We start from the raw sequence: 14,193 nt of genomic DNA, 5'->3' as shown, positions 1-14,193 counted from the left end.
TAACACATTACTGAATTTTTATCCATATGTTACTGATATATTCCCCATTTTAACTCCAGTTTTAGATTTTTATCTAGGAATTTACTTATGTAACTTGTGAGAAGTAATTTGACTAGTAATTTTGCAATGCAATGGTAAACTGATGATTTATTATTTGATTTCCAGCTGTTTACCATTTAGTAATGAAGCAGAGTCTAGTTTGCCATTTTCATCCAATTCTGAGCAAACAAGTAAATTTGGACTTTGTAATGCTGCTGGCAACCTTATCAGATGTTGAATAAAATCTTGTTTAGATGAAATTTGAGGTTATTTAAATAGTTTTGCCAAAAAAGTCACATGGTAATTGTATGGAAAAAGCTGTCAGTTTTATGATATTAGACTTATAGCAGTTTTGTGGCATTTCTTTTGCTTTTCCCATGTAGTGTTTTGTAATGTAGCTGCTCAGGGCTTGGCTACACTTGCGAGTTAGAGCGCATTAAAGCAGCCCTGGGCGCACTAGCTCACTACCCGTTCACACTGGCAAGGCACATAGAGCACTCTGACTCCATGGCTAGAGCACTCTTGGTACTCCACCTTGGTGAGAAGATTAATGCTGGCTGCGTCTTGGCTGAAACACGTGGGTGTCAGTGTGAACGAGGTGTTGCATTACTGCGCTCTGATCAGCCTCGGGAAATGTCCCATAATCCCCTTACGTCAAGTCCCCTTAAGTCTTGTCATTGTTTTTGAATCGCTGCAGGAATGCGGATATGCCCTTTGAAAGCTCCGTTTCTGACAGCCAGCATGCTTATCTGCGCCGAGACAAAGCAAGCCATTAGTCTGGAATGCTGCTGTTGTGAGTGGGGGCGGAGGTCTGCTGCTGTCTGAACTTACAAGACTGCATGCTGACAAGCTCTCAGCCCCCCAAAAACCCACTCTCTCTTCCCCCACATACACACAACATACTCCCTGTCACACTCCACTCCACCCCACCCATTTGAAAAGCACGTTGCAGTCACTTGCATGATTGGATAGCTGCCCATAATGCACCGTTCCCAGTGCCGCTGCAGATGTGGCCACACCAGTGCACTTGAAGCTGTCAGTGTGGACAGTCTGCAGCGCTTTCCCTACTGCGCTCTCCAAAGGCTGGTTTAACTCAAAGTGCTCTACATCTGCAAGTGTAGCCATGCCCTCAGTTAATGTGAACTTAGACCTTCATTCTGTTCTTAATTTGTTATGCCCGATAATGCACTTTTGATTTCATTAGATTTTGTTGAAGGTTCACTGAATTATCCAGTTGCTGAATGAAGTAAGCTCTTTCAGTAAATCCTTTTGATTTATAGTCTTAAGATATTTTATTTGATTTCAACTAATTTAGTTTTTAATGGGGCACCCTCCTCCCTCACTTTCTTTTGTTTTGGTATTTAAGTTCCGTACATTGACTTCTTTATATCTTCACTTTGTAATGAATAACTGACTTGATGGTTACAAAGTGGAGGAGAATGGAAATATGAAAATAACTTTATTTTTATTTTGATAGTTATTGTTTTGCATTTAAAAGGATGATGCCAAATTCTTGGTATGTCCAAAATTTCACCCAACTTTTCCTTACCTTTATCAATTTGATATGTGACATTTAAGTTTGGTTCCTTCTGTGTTACAGCACCAGTGAGATCTTTAGCTTCTAGGGTTTTCTTTCCCCCCAATTTATTAATGAAAGTTTACCAGAGTCTCCAGGCAAATGTACAGGCAGCATAAAACAGCAGTTAACAAAACACAAAATTGACAATCAGCGGAGAAGCTTTCTCTTGCCTGCAAATGACTACGCACATAAAATTCATGCTTATCCATGCTCTGTTTGTGTTATCTGAGCACTGTTGGTAGTCTTCTAGCACCTCAGGAAAAACAGGTAACCACTATTAATTGTTAGAATTCTTAGAATTCATACTTAAAATGGAAATAAAACTCATATTCATATCAATTCAAATGATTTTTATAACTGAAATTTAATATAAGTCACTCAGTGGCACTTAGAAGCTGACTGGGGAAGGAAGGAAATAAAAGCTGGTGTGTAATACAGGCAGCATACTCACAGTAATAAACAATTAAGCTTAAGTGCTGGGTCTTTCTCCAGTGAGCCAGGAGGTTTTGCAGAAGGTTGTCTAAAAAGTGGGATTTTGGAACGGGGCTTGTGGTTTGGTGAGTAATGGGAGGAGGGAGAGTTGTCTAAGGCAGAAGAATAATTTGGTTTTAATTGAGTTGAAGATTCATTTGAGTGAACTGCAAGGCTGCTATATGATGGTTAGGGGATTGTTGGGCATATGATCCAGAAAATCCAGTAAAGAATTTTACAAGAATTAATGATGATAGCTGCTTCAAGAGGTTGGGAATATTACCAAGAGTACAGTACTCAGAAACAGCACTAACTTTGTTCAAAATCACTGTTATTTTTTCCCTTTAACAGTGACCTGTTTTAAAGCTATGGCATGAACTAGATTATTGGATGAATGGGACGTGACATCTAAGATTTATGGCTGTTGCAGTAGGATAGCCAGGAAATCACAGAATCTCCTTTCTGTTTACAGTAGCATGCTGTGGAGCACTACAGTGGTATGGCTATTGAAGATGTTTCAGAAATAGGGAAAGGAGACTTGAGTTCACTTTGTAGGTTTTGTAATCTTGTGAAGAAAACAAAGGTTTGCTAAATGTAGAACAAGGGTCAGTTTTTCTTCATTTTGACCATGGAATATTTAACAGAGTCCAGTGTCCGCCTGTCTGCTCAACAGAGACAGTTGTTTTTATGAACTCATGCTATCTGATATTCAGGACAGTTTCAGGTTGCCCATTATACACAAATGTATTATTTATTGTCAAGACTATTAAACCTCACCCTGATAAAAACAATGCTTATAAATGGATGTGGGGATGGAGTTTTTTTACCTTCTTGTAATGTGAGAGGTCATTGTGGTGTTAGGGGAGAAAGAGGGAAGAAAACCAGACAATAGAAGCTTTGCCTTTCTAAGAAAGCCACGTGCTTTGGTACATCCCTATTCCGGTATTGCAAAGCTCAACCATTCAAAAATGAATCAGGCTCCAAAAATCATGAGATTGGCTTAAGTATCATCTCTTTAAAAAGGATAAATATGAGGATCTTTTTATTTGCCTTCTGTTATTTGATCCTTTAGAAGACACTCGTGTCATGTTTTCAAGCCTTTCTCCGTAACCATGAGGGCTAGACATTTTAAATGAAAGCTGAGATTCTCATGTTTCCAGAAGTAGGGACAAGACTTGTAATAAAATTGCCAGAGTTGGCGACGCTGATATTGAGGACAGCATTTGTGCACATGGTTAAAGTTAGCATGTGCTTAAATGTTTTTTGCATAAGGGTTATTTCCTGAATCCCTGCCTTGTTGATGAAACTGAATATTTGGTTATTTGAATCCAATATATTTTTGTGAGTGAACTCTCTTGATACATTTATATAGCTAAGATGATGGGTTTGAGCCTGCTTTTGGTTCCCTTAGTCTCCTCTAACTGGTGAAGCTCGTTTACACAGAAAATTACTGCTCGGCAACCCATTGTGTGAATCTATAGTGGATCAGCTTGCTGTGGAGTAATGTCTCGTGGACACTTTACTACAGCGCAGTGAGGGTTCTGGAGTGCAACTTAGCATGCTACATAGCAGTACGCAAAGCCACACTCTGGGGCCATCCCTGCACTAAAGCAGCGTCCATGCAGGATTGCTGCGTAAGAAGCTGGTGCTGTCGATTCACATCCTGGCTTGCTGCATGGTAACTTGCTATGTCGACAAGCCCCCAGACAGGTGCCAGTAAACTTCTTCCAGCTCTTATGCATAGAGCCCTGCAAATCTGCAGATAGCCGCATCATACCTGCAAATAGCCACAGACCATGTTTGTGGCTCATGGATTGGATGCAGATACAAATTTTGTATCTGCGTAGGGCTTTACATATACACTCTGTCAGGTCCTTTACTTGCTTTTCAATCTCTGAAGCAGTCATGTCAGTGCTCATCTCCAATAAACCTGTTGTTTCTCAGAGTCTGGTTTTCTGAAGGAAAACACATTAAAATTAGTGTGTAATTGCACATTGAAAGCTCAGAGAAAAAATAATTGCCCCAAGTTAAAAAAGTCTCTCTCTCTCAAAAGACTGTCTGATTCCTTAAAGTGGAAGAAAAAATTATTCTTTATGAATCAGTTAAGTCATTAATATTTTTCTTTGTAAGTGTATAATTTGAATAGAATACAAATAAATTCCAAATGTTTTTGGGGTATCCTTAATATGTTGTTTTACTATTATATTAAGGCTTTAAAAGTGTAGAATATTTGAAATATGGCAGCTCTAGAGGTTTTCTGTGGAAAGCAATAGACAGCAACAAGAAATAGACAACAGTTAATCTCCATAATTGTAGATATATCTGCAATAATCAATTCATGTTATGTATTGTAAACCATTGCAGTAATTTCTCTATTACTGACAAAGTATTGCTCCAGACTCAAAGGCAAATCCTCTTCCTGTCTTACAGATTAATAGAAATATGCATTGCTGTAATATCATATTGGAATTGATGAAGTGGAAATACAGATGAAGACAGTCTGAAGAAGATTTTACATAAAATATAGTTTCATCCAACTCCCCAACTGAGGTAAGGTGAAACCAAAAAATCCCTAACCCACCTAAGAGTTGTAAGAGTAGTAAGTGCATTGTTAAACCTTGATTTTTTGATTTTTTTTTTTTTTTTTTTTTTTTTTAAATAAGGAACATAAACATTTTCACACAAACCATAAAATGTAATTTTGGATTTGGAGTACTACAAACGCTTTCTTTCTGTGCCTCTGTTCCAACTCTGAAAAATTACCCAAATTCAAAAATATTAACCCACATACACAGTTTTCCTTCCTTGGAAAACAAGAATTGCATTATCACATCAGACCAAAAATCCATCTAGTCTGGTATGATATCTCTGATGGTGATCAGAACCAGATGCCTCAGTAGATGGTATATAGCATCTATAACACTGTAGGATACCATGTGTATGGGGCAAGTTTCTTCCTAACCCGTGGCATAATTGTTGATTTGCATGACATTTTATAAGACTTATAAATGTTTCTCCTAGCTGGTGTTACTGTAGTTATTCTTACTAGCCACATCTAATCTTTTTTTAATCCTACTAAGTTTTTTGCCTCAGTAACACCTCGAGTCATTGAGTTCCACAGGTTAATTATGCATGCTGCAAATAGGTTTTTTTTTTCTTTACTGTATTTTGAGGGCGTAAGCGGAAACACCCAGGTGATCACCTCTGTTCTATTACTTTACATACCTCTGTCCTTTCACCTCGTATGCATCTCCTCAATAAACTACATAGTCCTAATTTTCTTATTTTCTCACTGTATGGCACTCTTTACAAGCCTGTAGTCGTTTCTGTTGCTCTGAATAGCCATTTTTCTGCTTCTGTTATGTAATTTGTGAGATGGCGTGACCAGTGTTGACACAGATTTAATTCAAAGTAAGGGAGGACTAAGAATTTATTTATTGGCACTGTAACATTTTAAGTTTCTTTCTTAATACAATCTAACTTTGTTTATTTTTTTTGACCACTGCTGGACTTGAGTAGATGTTTTCATTGAACTGATCACAGTGATGAGTAGGCCTTCTTTCTGAATAAGTAGAATTAATTAGAACATTATTTGTATTTATTTTCATGGAACTTCATCTGAACTTATCACCTAAAAATCGGCTGACTGTGATAGATCCATGTATACCATAGTCACTACATTATAAACCAATATTATGCATATGTTTTTGTAATTATGAAAGTTTATTAGTCTTGGTGCAAAATGTTCTTGGTCATGTTTACCACTATTGATAATATAAACCAATGATATTTTGTTTGCCCCCCCCCCCCACCCCCCCACAACAACAAGCTGATGTGAGTAGTTTCTTCTGTTGAAAGGATAAATTTGTCCATGTTACAGAGCTGAGGAGAGAAAAAATACATATGAAAAGCATAGTTCTGTATTTAATATTTCCTGCCCTTTAGTTTTTCTCACTGAGACAACTTATGCTGCTTTCATTGGAGCATTTTGTAAACAGCTGGCAGCTGTACCAGCTTAGCAGCAGGTACCAGCCATTCTGATGGCTCTATTGATGCCTGACAGTGAGGCTCAGAATGGGCAACTTACCACTGCCTCATGGACAAAAATCTTTGAGATAGAGTTCCAATCTGTTGTTGGCTGGAAAGTTGAGACCTAAAATAATTCAATTATTTTATATAACATAGAAATAGAGCCAAGAATGGGAATCTAATAAAATGATACTTCAATGAAGAATTGTAGGTGATTTATCCCTTCTTTTTTATTTTGAGCAATAGTTCAGGGGAAAATAGCCTGAGCTGAGCTATCCCTCCCCCACACTACACAATTAAGTTGGCCTATGTTCCATCACTTTACAGCCACTGCAGTAATTACTGTGGTTTTTCATGTCCACACGACCCTCCTTCTATCGGTGGTGCACATTCTCACCAGAAATGCTTGCACCGACTTAAGAGGGGCAGTCTTGGGGGGCTGAGAGCCCGGGTTCTGAGCTTGGCAGCTGCCCAGGCTCTCAGCTCCCCGCTCCCTGCAGGGACCAGCAGCCGGGCTCTAGTAGGGAACTGAGAGCCTGTGTGGCAGCTGGGCTCCAGCTGGTTAGCTCTGTGGGGAGCTGAGAACCAGGGTGGCAGCTGAACTCAAAACTGGAGTCCCCCATCCGCCATGAGGTGACAGCCCGCACTGTGAGCCCAGTGTGGGGTTCACCGCACAGAGCCTTCCAGCTTTTCTTGTCAATTTCACAGCTGCCTCAGGCTCAGAGCAGCACCAGGGCTCACAGCTGAAGTTGTCAAATTGACAAGAAAGGCTGGTAGGCTCCATGCTGTGAAATTGAGCCTGGGCTGTTACCCTGGAGTAGGGGACGGAGGCTTGAGCTGTGAGCCTGGTTGACAGCTAGGGGGCCAGCTGTGAGCCTGGTTCTGGGCTCAGTTTCGTAGTAGGGAGCCTATCACCCTTTCTTTTCAATTTCATGGCTGCAGCTGTGAGCCCTGTGCTGCAGAGCGGAGCTGTGAAATTGACAAGAATGACAGCCAACAGCTAATGTAGGTATAACGCAGTGTGTGCAAGGATACTGCATTGCCCTAACTAGTCCAGTATAAGTGCTATGCCTCTCATGGAGATGAAGTTATTCTGTCAGTGTCGGGGGGCACTTACATCAGTGGGAGCAAGGCTGTCGTGTAGTCACTGACGTAATTAGGTCAGTGTAAGATGCCTTACATCAACCTAACTCTAGTGTAGAGAAACCCCTAGACTCAATTCTGAAGCTCCCTCCTTCCTATGAGGATATTGCCCGGGCATCACCGAATGTGAAACATCCATATGGACACTACTCGAAGAAGAGGTTACTGACCTTGTGCAGTAACTGTGGTTCTTAGAGATGTATCTTCCTATGGGTGCTCCAGTACCCTCTCTCCTTCCCCTCTTCTTTGGGATCTTCATTGCTGGATGATCAGATAGAGAAGGACCTGAGGGTGGTTTGCCCATGCAGCTCTGTATACCCTTACGGTGGGGCGTGAGGTTGTGTAAAGTTTGTGCACAGGCCAAATGGACACTGCTAATGGAAAATTTCTAATTAAAGTCTCAAGATGAGAAGCTGCAGAAATGTGGTATTTGTTTTCTTAAGACTAGAGAGAGAGAGAGATATTGAACTGTTGTCACTACTCTTCCTCGAATGATGGATCAGTCTGTGCCACATGGATTTTGGAGAAGACTTTGCCCACACTCCATTCGATTTGTTTCCTTTCAGAGACAAAATGAAGTAGTTAGAGTGGAGTTTTTTGATGTCCATTTGTCTCTACCTTAAAAATATTCTCTGTGTTCTTACAACTCTATTTTAAAGCTAAGAATGGAACGTTCTCTGTTTCGCTATAACATCCACCTATCAAATATTGTACCTTCTAAGAACCGAAGGGAAAGTGCTCATAGGTCTCTAGATTTGTGCAGGAGCAATTAACATTACTAGTAAATACTTAGTGCCCTAACGCTGCAGTATGGTTCAGATGTGGCCTTGAGCCAAAGAATTTACAATCTAAATTAGCAAACAGAGAACTCGAAGAAAAAGGAAAGGGCTAGGGAAAGAAAGGCATTAATATTGTTGTATAACATGGGAAATGAATTTTAAAGTGTCATGAGATTTGTCTGTATGATTCCCTTTTCTTGGGACATGTCTGTGAACTCAAAATCTTTTAAATAGCTGTGCTTTTGAGGGCGACACCATGCACCCTCATTCGTGCTGGAATCGGAGGGTATAAAAGGAGATTGTTCCCAAGGATTATTTTGTTCTTTCTTTTGTCCCCTCACACTCTTTCTAATGGAAGAAGCGCATGGGGTCACTTGATCAAATCTGTTTCTTAGTGCCCAGTACAGTTGATATCATCAAGCTCTTTGACTCTTTCACAAAAAGTGGGCTCCTCAGGCTCAGCATAATTGTACTGAAGATCTGCATCACTTCCAGGTCAAAGTTAGGTGATGAAGTCAGTGCTAATACATACTCTGTGCTGAATCTTGCCTAGTGTTCCTAACTGTGTTAGTGGGAGACTATATAAACAAAAAGACAAAAAGATGACTGATGTTACCCAGGTACAGACTGGACTGATGGACAGATATGTCTTCTCAGTTCACTGAACTGAGTTGCCTTTTACACTGCTTTGCCGTGAGAGCACCCACTCCTGATCTGCTCTCATACAGCCTTCAGCATGTAAGTTACTCCGAGTTATATTGTATGAGTACTGTAGCCCCCTAGTCATGAATTACGTTGCAATGCAACACCAGCAAACTCCTAGTCCCAGACTTCCCCCAGAAATGTGCATTTTGTACTGACTAGCACCTGTGTTCCCTCTGAGCTGTGCGGTTGGGCGGCCACTCAGGAGCACTTGATTAGCAGAGCTGTGCACATCCGACAGTGTGTGTTTAGGTGCCCCTCACTCTCTCACATCCTCCTCCTCCCTCCCCCCCGACCCCCGCTTTGCAGCCATGTTGCTCCTGCAGCTGCTCCCAGGAAACTCCTGTTGGCTGTGCAGAGTGGGGGCGGGGGGCGGGGAGGTGCTGATTTCAGGGTGTTCCCCTGCCACTGTGCCCCATCTCCACAGATCAGGAGTGAGGGGACAGGGGGCTCAGGACTCTAGCAGGAGAGCACTGCTGTGGTCTGAGGTCTGAACCAGCCTTCCAGGTGAGTGAGTGCCTTAGAGAGACAGCACATGGCCTTTCAGAGACTTCCCCAGCAGACAGCTCACACAGCTCACACTGTCTATCTCTTTATCTCGTGCTCTCTCTCTCTCTTTCTGTCTCTCCCCCTGCCCATGTACCCCATCTCTGCAGAGCGAGGGAGGGGGAACATGGTTCAGGAGGAGAGCTTTAAGTGAGTGCCATAAAGAGGCAGCGCATGGACCTCCCAGAAACTTATCCAGCAGCCAGCACACACGCTGTCTGTCTCTCTCTCTCTCACACGCTCTGTGTGTGTCTCTCTCACACACCCCCCCACTCTGTCACACACACAGTCTGTGTCTCTTACATACACACACTTGTCTCTCATGCTCTGTTTCACAGACACATGGTCTCACGCTCTGTTTCTCTCGCTCTCACACACAGAGAGGGTCTTTCACACTCATGAAACACATACTTGTATTATTGTCCCAACACATACTTGTGTTGTTGTTGTTACTACTTAGTCTTTCTGCAATCATAGAATCATAGAATATCAGGGTTGGAAGGGACCTCAGGAGGTCATCTAGTCCAACCCCCTGCTCAAAGCAGGACCAATCCCCAACTAAATCATCCCAGCCAGGGCTTTGTCAAGCCTGACCTTAAAAACTTCTAAGGAAGGAGATTCCACCACCTCCCTAGATAACGCATTCCAGTGTTTCACCACCCTTCTAGTGAAAAAGTTTTTCCTTATATCCAGCCTAAACCTCCCCCACTGCAACTTGAGACCATTACTCCTTGTTCTGTCATCAGCTACCACTGAGAACAGTCTAGATCCATCCTCTTTGGAACCCCCTTTCAGGTAGTTGAAAGTAGCTATCAAATCCCCCCTCATTCTTCTCTTCCGCAGACTAAACAATCCCAGTTCCCTCAGCCACTCCTCATAACTCATGCGTTCCAGTCCCCTAATCATTTTTGTTGCCCTGTGCTGGACGTTTTCCAATTTTTCCACATCCTTCTTGTAGTGTGAGGCCCAAAAGTGGACACAGTACTCCAGATGAGGCTTCACCAGTGTCGAATAGAGGGGAACGATCCGTCCTTCGATCTGCTGGCTATGCCCCTACTTATACATCCCAAAATGCCATTGGCCTTCTTGGCAACAAGGGCACACTGTTGACTCATATCCAGCTTCTGGTCCACTGTAACCCCTCGGTCCTTTTCTGCAGAACTGCTGCCTAGCCATTCGGTCCCTAGTCTGTAGCGGTGCATTGGATTCTTCCGTCCTCCTCTAATTTGTCTAGGTCCCTCTGTATCCTATCCCTACCCTCCAGCGTATCTACCTCTCCTCCCAGTTTAGTGTCATCTGCAAACTTGCTGAGGGTGCAATCCACACCATCCTCCAGATCATTAATGAAGATATTGAACAAAACCAGCCCGAGGACCGACCCTTGGGGCACTCCGCTTGATACCGGCTGCCAACTAGACATGGAGCCATTGATCACTACCTGTTGAGCCCGACAATCTAGCCAACTTTCTATCCACCTTATAGTCCATTCATCCAGCCCATACTTCTTTAACTTGCTGGCAAGAATACTGTGGGAGACCATGTCAAAAGCTTTGCTAAAGTCAAGGAATAACACGTCCACTGCTTTCCCCTCATCCACAGAGCCAGTTATCTCGTCATAGAAGGCAATTAGATTAGTCAGGCATGACTTGCCCTTGGTGAATCCGTGCTGACTGTTCCTGATCACTTTCCTCTCCTCTAAGTGCTTCAGAATTGATTCCTTGAGGACCTGCTCCATGATTTTTCTGGGGACTGAGGTGAGGCTGACTGGCCTGTAGTTCCCAGGATCCTCCTTCTTCCCTTTTTTAAAGATGGGCACTACATTAGCCTTTTTCCAGTCGTCCGGGGCTTCCCCCGATGGCCATGAGTTTTCAAAGATAATGGCCAATGGCTGTGCAATCACATCCACCAACTCCTTTAGCACTCTCGGATGCAGCGGTTCCGGCCCCAGGGACTTGTGCTCGTCCAGCTTTTCTAAATAGTCCTGAACCACTTCTTTCTCCACAGAGGGCTGGTCCCCTCCTCCCCATGCTGTGCTGCCCAGTGCAGTAGTCTGGGAGCTGACCTTGTTCGTGAAGACAGAGGCAAAAAAAGCATTGAATACATTAGCTTTTTCCACATCCTCTGTCACTAGGTTGCCTCCCTCATTCAGTAAGGGGCCCACACTTTCCTTTGCTTTCTTCTTGTTGCCAACATACCTGAAGAAACCCTTCTTGTTACTCTTAACATCTCTTGCTAGCTGCAACTCCAGGTGTGATTTGGCCTTCCTGATTTCACTCCTGCATGCTCAAGCAATATTTTTATACTCTTCCCTGGTCATTTGTACAATCTTTCACTTCTTGTAAGCTTCTTTTTTGTGTCTAAGATCAGCAAGGATTTCACTGTTAAGCCAAGCTGGTTGCCTGCCATATTTACTATTCTTTCTACACATTGGGATGGTTTGTCCCTGTAACCTCAATAAGGATTCTTTAAAATACAGCCAGCTCTCCTGGACTCCTTTTCCCTTCATGTTATTCTCCCAGGGGATCCTGCCCATCAGTTCCCTGAGGAAGTCAAAGTCTGCTTTTCTGAATCCAGGGTCCGTATTCTGCTGCTCTCCTTTCTTCCCTGTGTCAGGATCCTGAACTCGACCATCTCATGGTCACTGCCTCCCAGGTTCCCATCCACTTTTGCTTCCCCTACTAGTTCTTCCCGGTTTGTGAGCGGTGGGTCAAGAAGAGCTCTGCCCCTAGTTGGTTCCTCCAACACGTGCACCAGGAAATTGTCACCTACGCTTTCCAAAAACTTCCTGGATTGTCTGTGCACCGCTGTATTGCTCTCCCAGCAGATATCAGGGTGACTGAAGCCTCCAATGAGAACCAGGGCCTGCGATCTAGTAACTTCCGTGAGTTGCTGGAAGAAAGCCTCATCCACCTCCTCCCCCTGGTCCGGTGGTCTATAACAGACTCCCGCCACGACATCATCCTTGTTGCTCACACAGTCCAGAGACTCTCAGGTTTTTCTGCAGTTTCATACTTGAGCTCTGAGCAGTCATACCGTTCCCTTACATACAATGCAACTCCCCCACCTTTTCTGCCCTGCCTGTCCTTCCTGAACAGTTTATATCTATCCATGACCGTACTCCAGTCATGTGAGTTATCCCACAAAGTCTCTGTTATTCCAGTCACATCATAATTCCTTGACTGTGCCAGGACTTCCAGTTCTCCCTGCTTGTTTCCCAGGCTTCTTGCATTTGTGTATAGGCACTTGAGATAACTCGCTGATCGTCCCTCTTTCTCAGTATGAGGCAGGAGCCCTCTCCTCTCACGCGCTCCTGCTCGTGCTTCCTCCCGGTATCCCACTTCCCCGCTTACCTCAGGGCTTTGGTCTCCTTCCCCCAGTGAACCTAGTTTAAAGCCCTCCTCACTAGGTTAGCCAGCTTGCTTGTGAAGATGCTCTTCCCTCTCTTCGTTAGGTGGAGCCTGCCTCTGCCTAGCATTCCTCCTTCTTGGAACACCATCCCATGGTCAAAGAATCCAAAGCCATCTCTCTGACACCACCTGCGTAGCCATTCGTTGACTTCCGCGATTCGACGGTCTCTACCCATGCCTTTTCCTTCCACAGGGAGGATGGACGAGAACACCACTTGCACCTCAAACTCCTTTATCCTTCTTCCCAGAGCCACGTAGTCTTCAGTGATCCGTTCAAGGTCATTCTTGGCGGTATCATTGGTGCCCACATGGAGAAGCAGGAAGGGGTAGCGATCCGAGGGCTTGATGAGTCTCGGCAGTCTCTCTGTCACATCGTGAATCCTAGCTCCTGGCAAGCAGCAGACTTCTTGGTTTTCCTGGTCGGGGTGGCAGATAGATGACTCAGTGCCCCTGAGGAGAGAGTCCCCAACCACCACCACCCGCCTCCTTCTCTTGGGAGCGGTGGTCATGGAACCCCCAACCCTAGGTCAGTGCATCTCATGCCTTCCAATCGGCGGAGTCTCCTCCTGTTCCCTTCCCTCAGATGTATCATCTAGTCCACTCTCCGCATTAGTACCTGTGGAGAGAACATGAAAACGGTTACTTACCTGTATCTGCGTTGCTGGTACATGGATGCTCCCCTTTCTTCTTCTGGAGGTTACACGCTGCCAAGTTTCTTCACCGTCCCCCATCCCCGCAGTGCAGCCTGCTCTGAATCTTCAGAATGTTGTGTCCGTAGAAGCATATCCTGACGTCTGTCCAGGAAATCTTCAGTTTCTCTTTTGCAACGCAGGGTCGATACCTGTTGCTCCAGACCTTGAATCTTCTCTTCCAATATGGAGACCAGCTTGCACTTTGTACAGACAAAGTCGCTTCTGTCCTGTGGAAGAAAGACAAACATGGCACATCCAGTGAAGGTCACAACAGCTGAACACTCCCCATCCATATTACCTTCCTTCTATGAGCTTCCTCAGGAGTTGTAGTACCTACTCAGAGAAGCTGGCAAGATGTAAGCCTCAGTGGGCTCTCTCCAGGCAAACTCCCTCTATTAGCCTCTCTGCTGTGGCCGCTCAGATGGTTCGCAGCTGACTGGTTTTTTATAACAGTCAGGCCCACTCAAGGCTCTCCTGGAACAAAGCAGTCCCAATTCATGCTTTTCAAACCACCAATCAAGCACGTGGTCAAACTGTCCCCACACCAGTCACTCAGATACTCACCAACACAGCCTCCTTAATGCAGCCCTTAGTGTACCTCCTCTGAGGCAGATCCCAGGCAAACTCCCTCTGTTAGCCTCTCTGCTGTTCATTGCTCAGCTGGTTCGCAGATATATATGCACATATATTCTTTGTAATTGTATTCTTTCAAAGTGTGTTGTTTTAGTTTTTTGATTGGTCTATGCATTTCATAATTTTTATTTCTCTCTTACACTTAAATTTAATTTTTTGAGTTCTAAAATGCC

The 14,193-nt window shown here is 43.8% G+C and overlaps 1 protein-coding gene across 1 annotated transcript in view; it reads left to right on the top strand.

The window, feature by feature from the left end:
• BMPR1A (bone morphogenetic protein receptor type 1A) overlaps positions 1-14,193 on the top strand; it is a 183,115-nt gene that overhangs the window by 60,686 nt on the left and 108,236 nt on the right. Inside the window, exon 2 of the mRNA XM_037904806.2 lies at positions 4,520-4,639. The gene's annotated coding sequence lies outside the window, so the exon portion shown is untranslated. The remainder of the gene's footprint in view (positions 1-4,519; positions 4,640-14,193) is intronic.

Source organism: Chelonia mydas, chromosome 7 (genome assembly GCF_015237465.2).
Source record: "Chelonia mydas isolate rCheMyd1 chromosome 7, rCheMyd1.pri.v2, whole genome shotgun sequence".
NCBI classification, from domain to species: domain Eukaryota; kingdom Metazoa; phylum Chordata; order Testudines; family Cheloniidae; genus Chelonia; species Chelonia mydas.
Note: the sequence above shows the minus strand (reverse complement) of the source record. Positions and strands in the feature narration are given on the sequence as shown.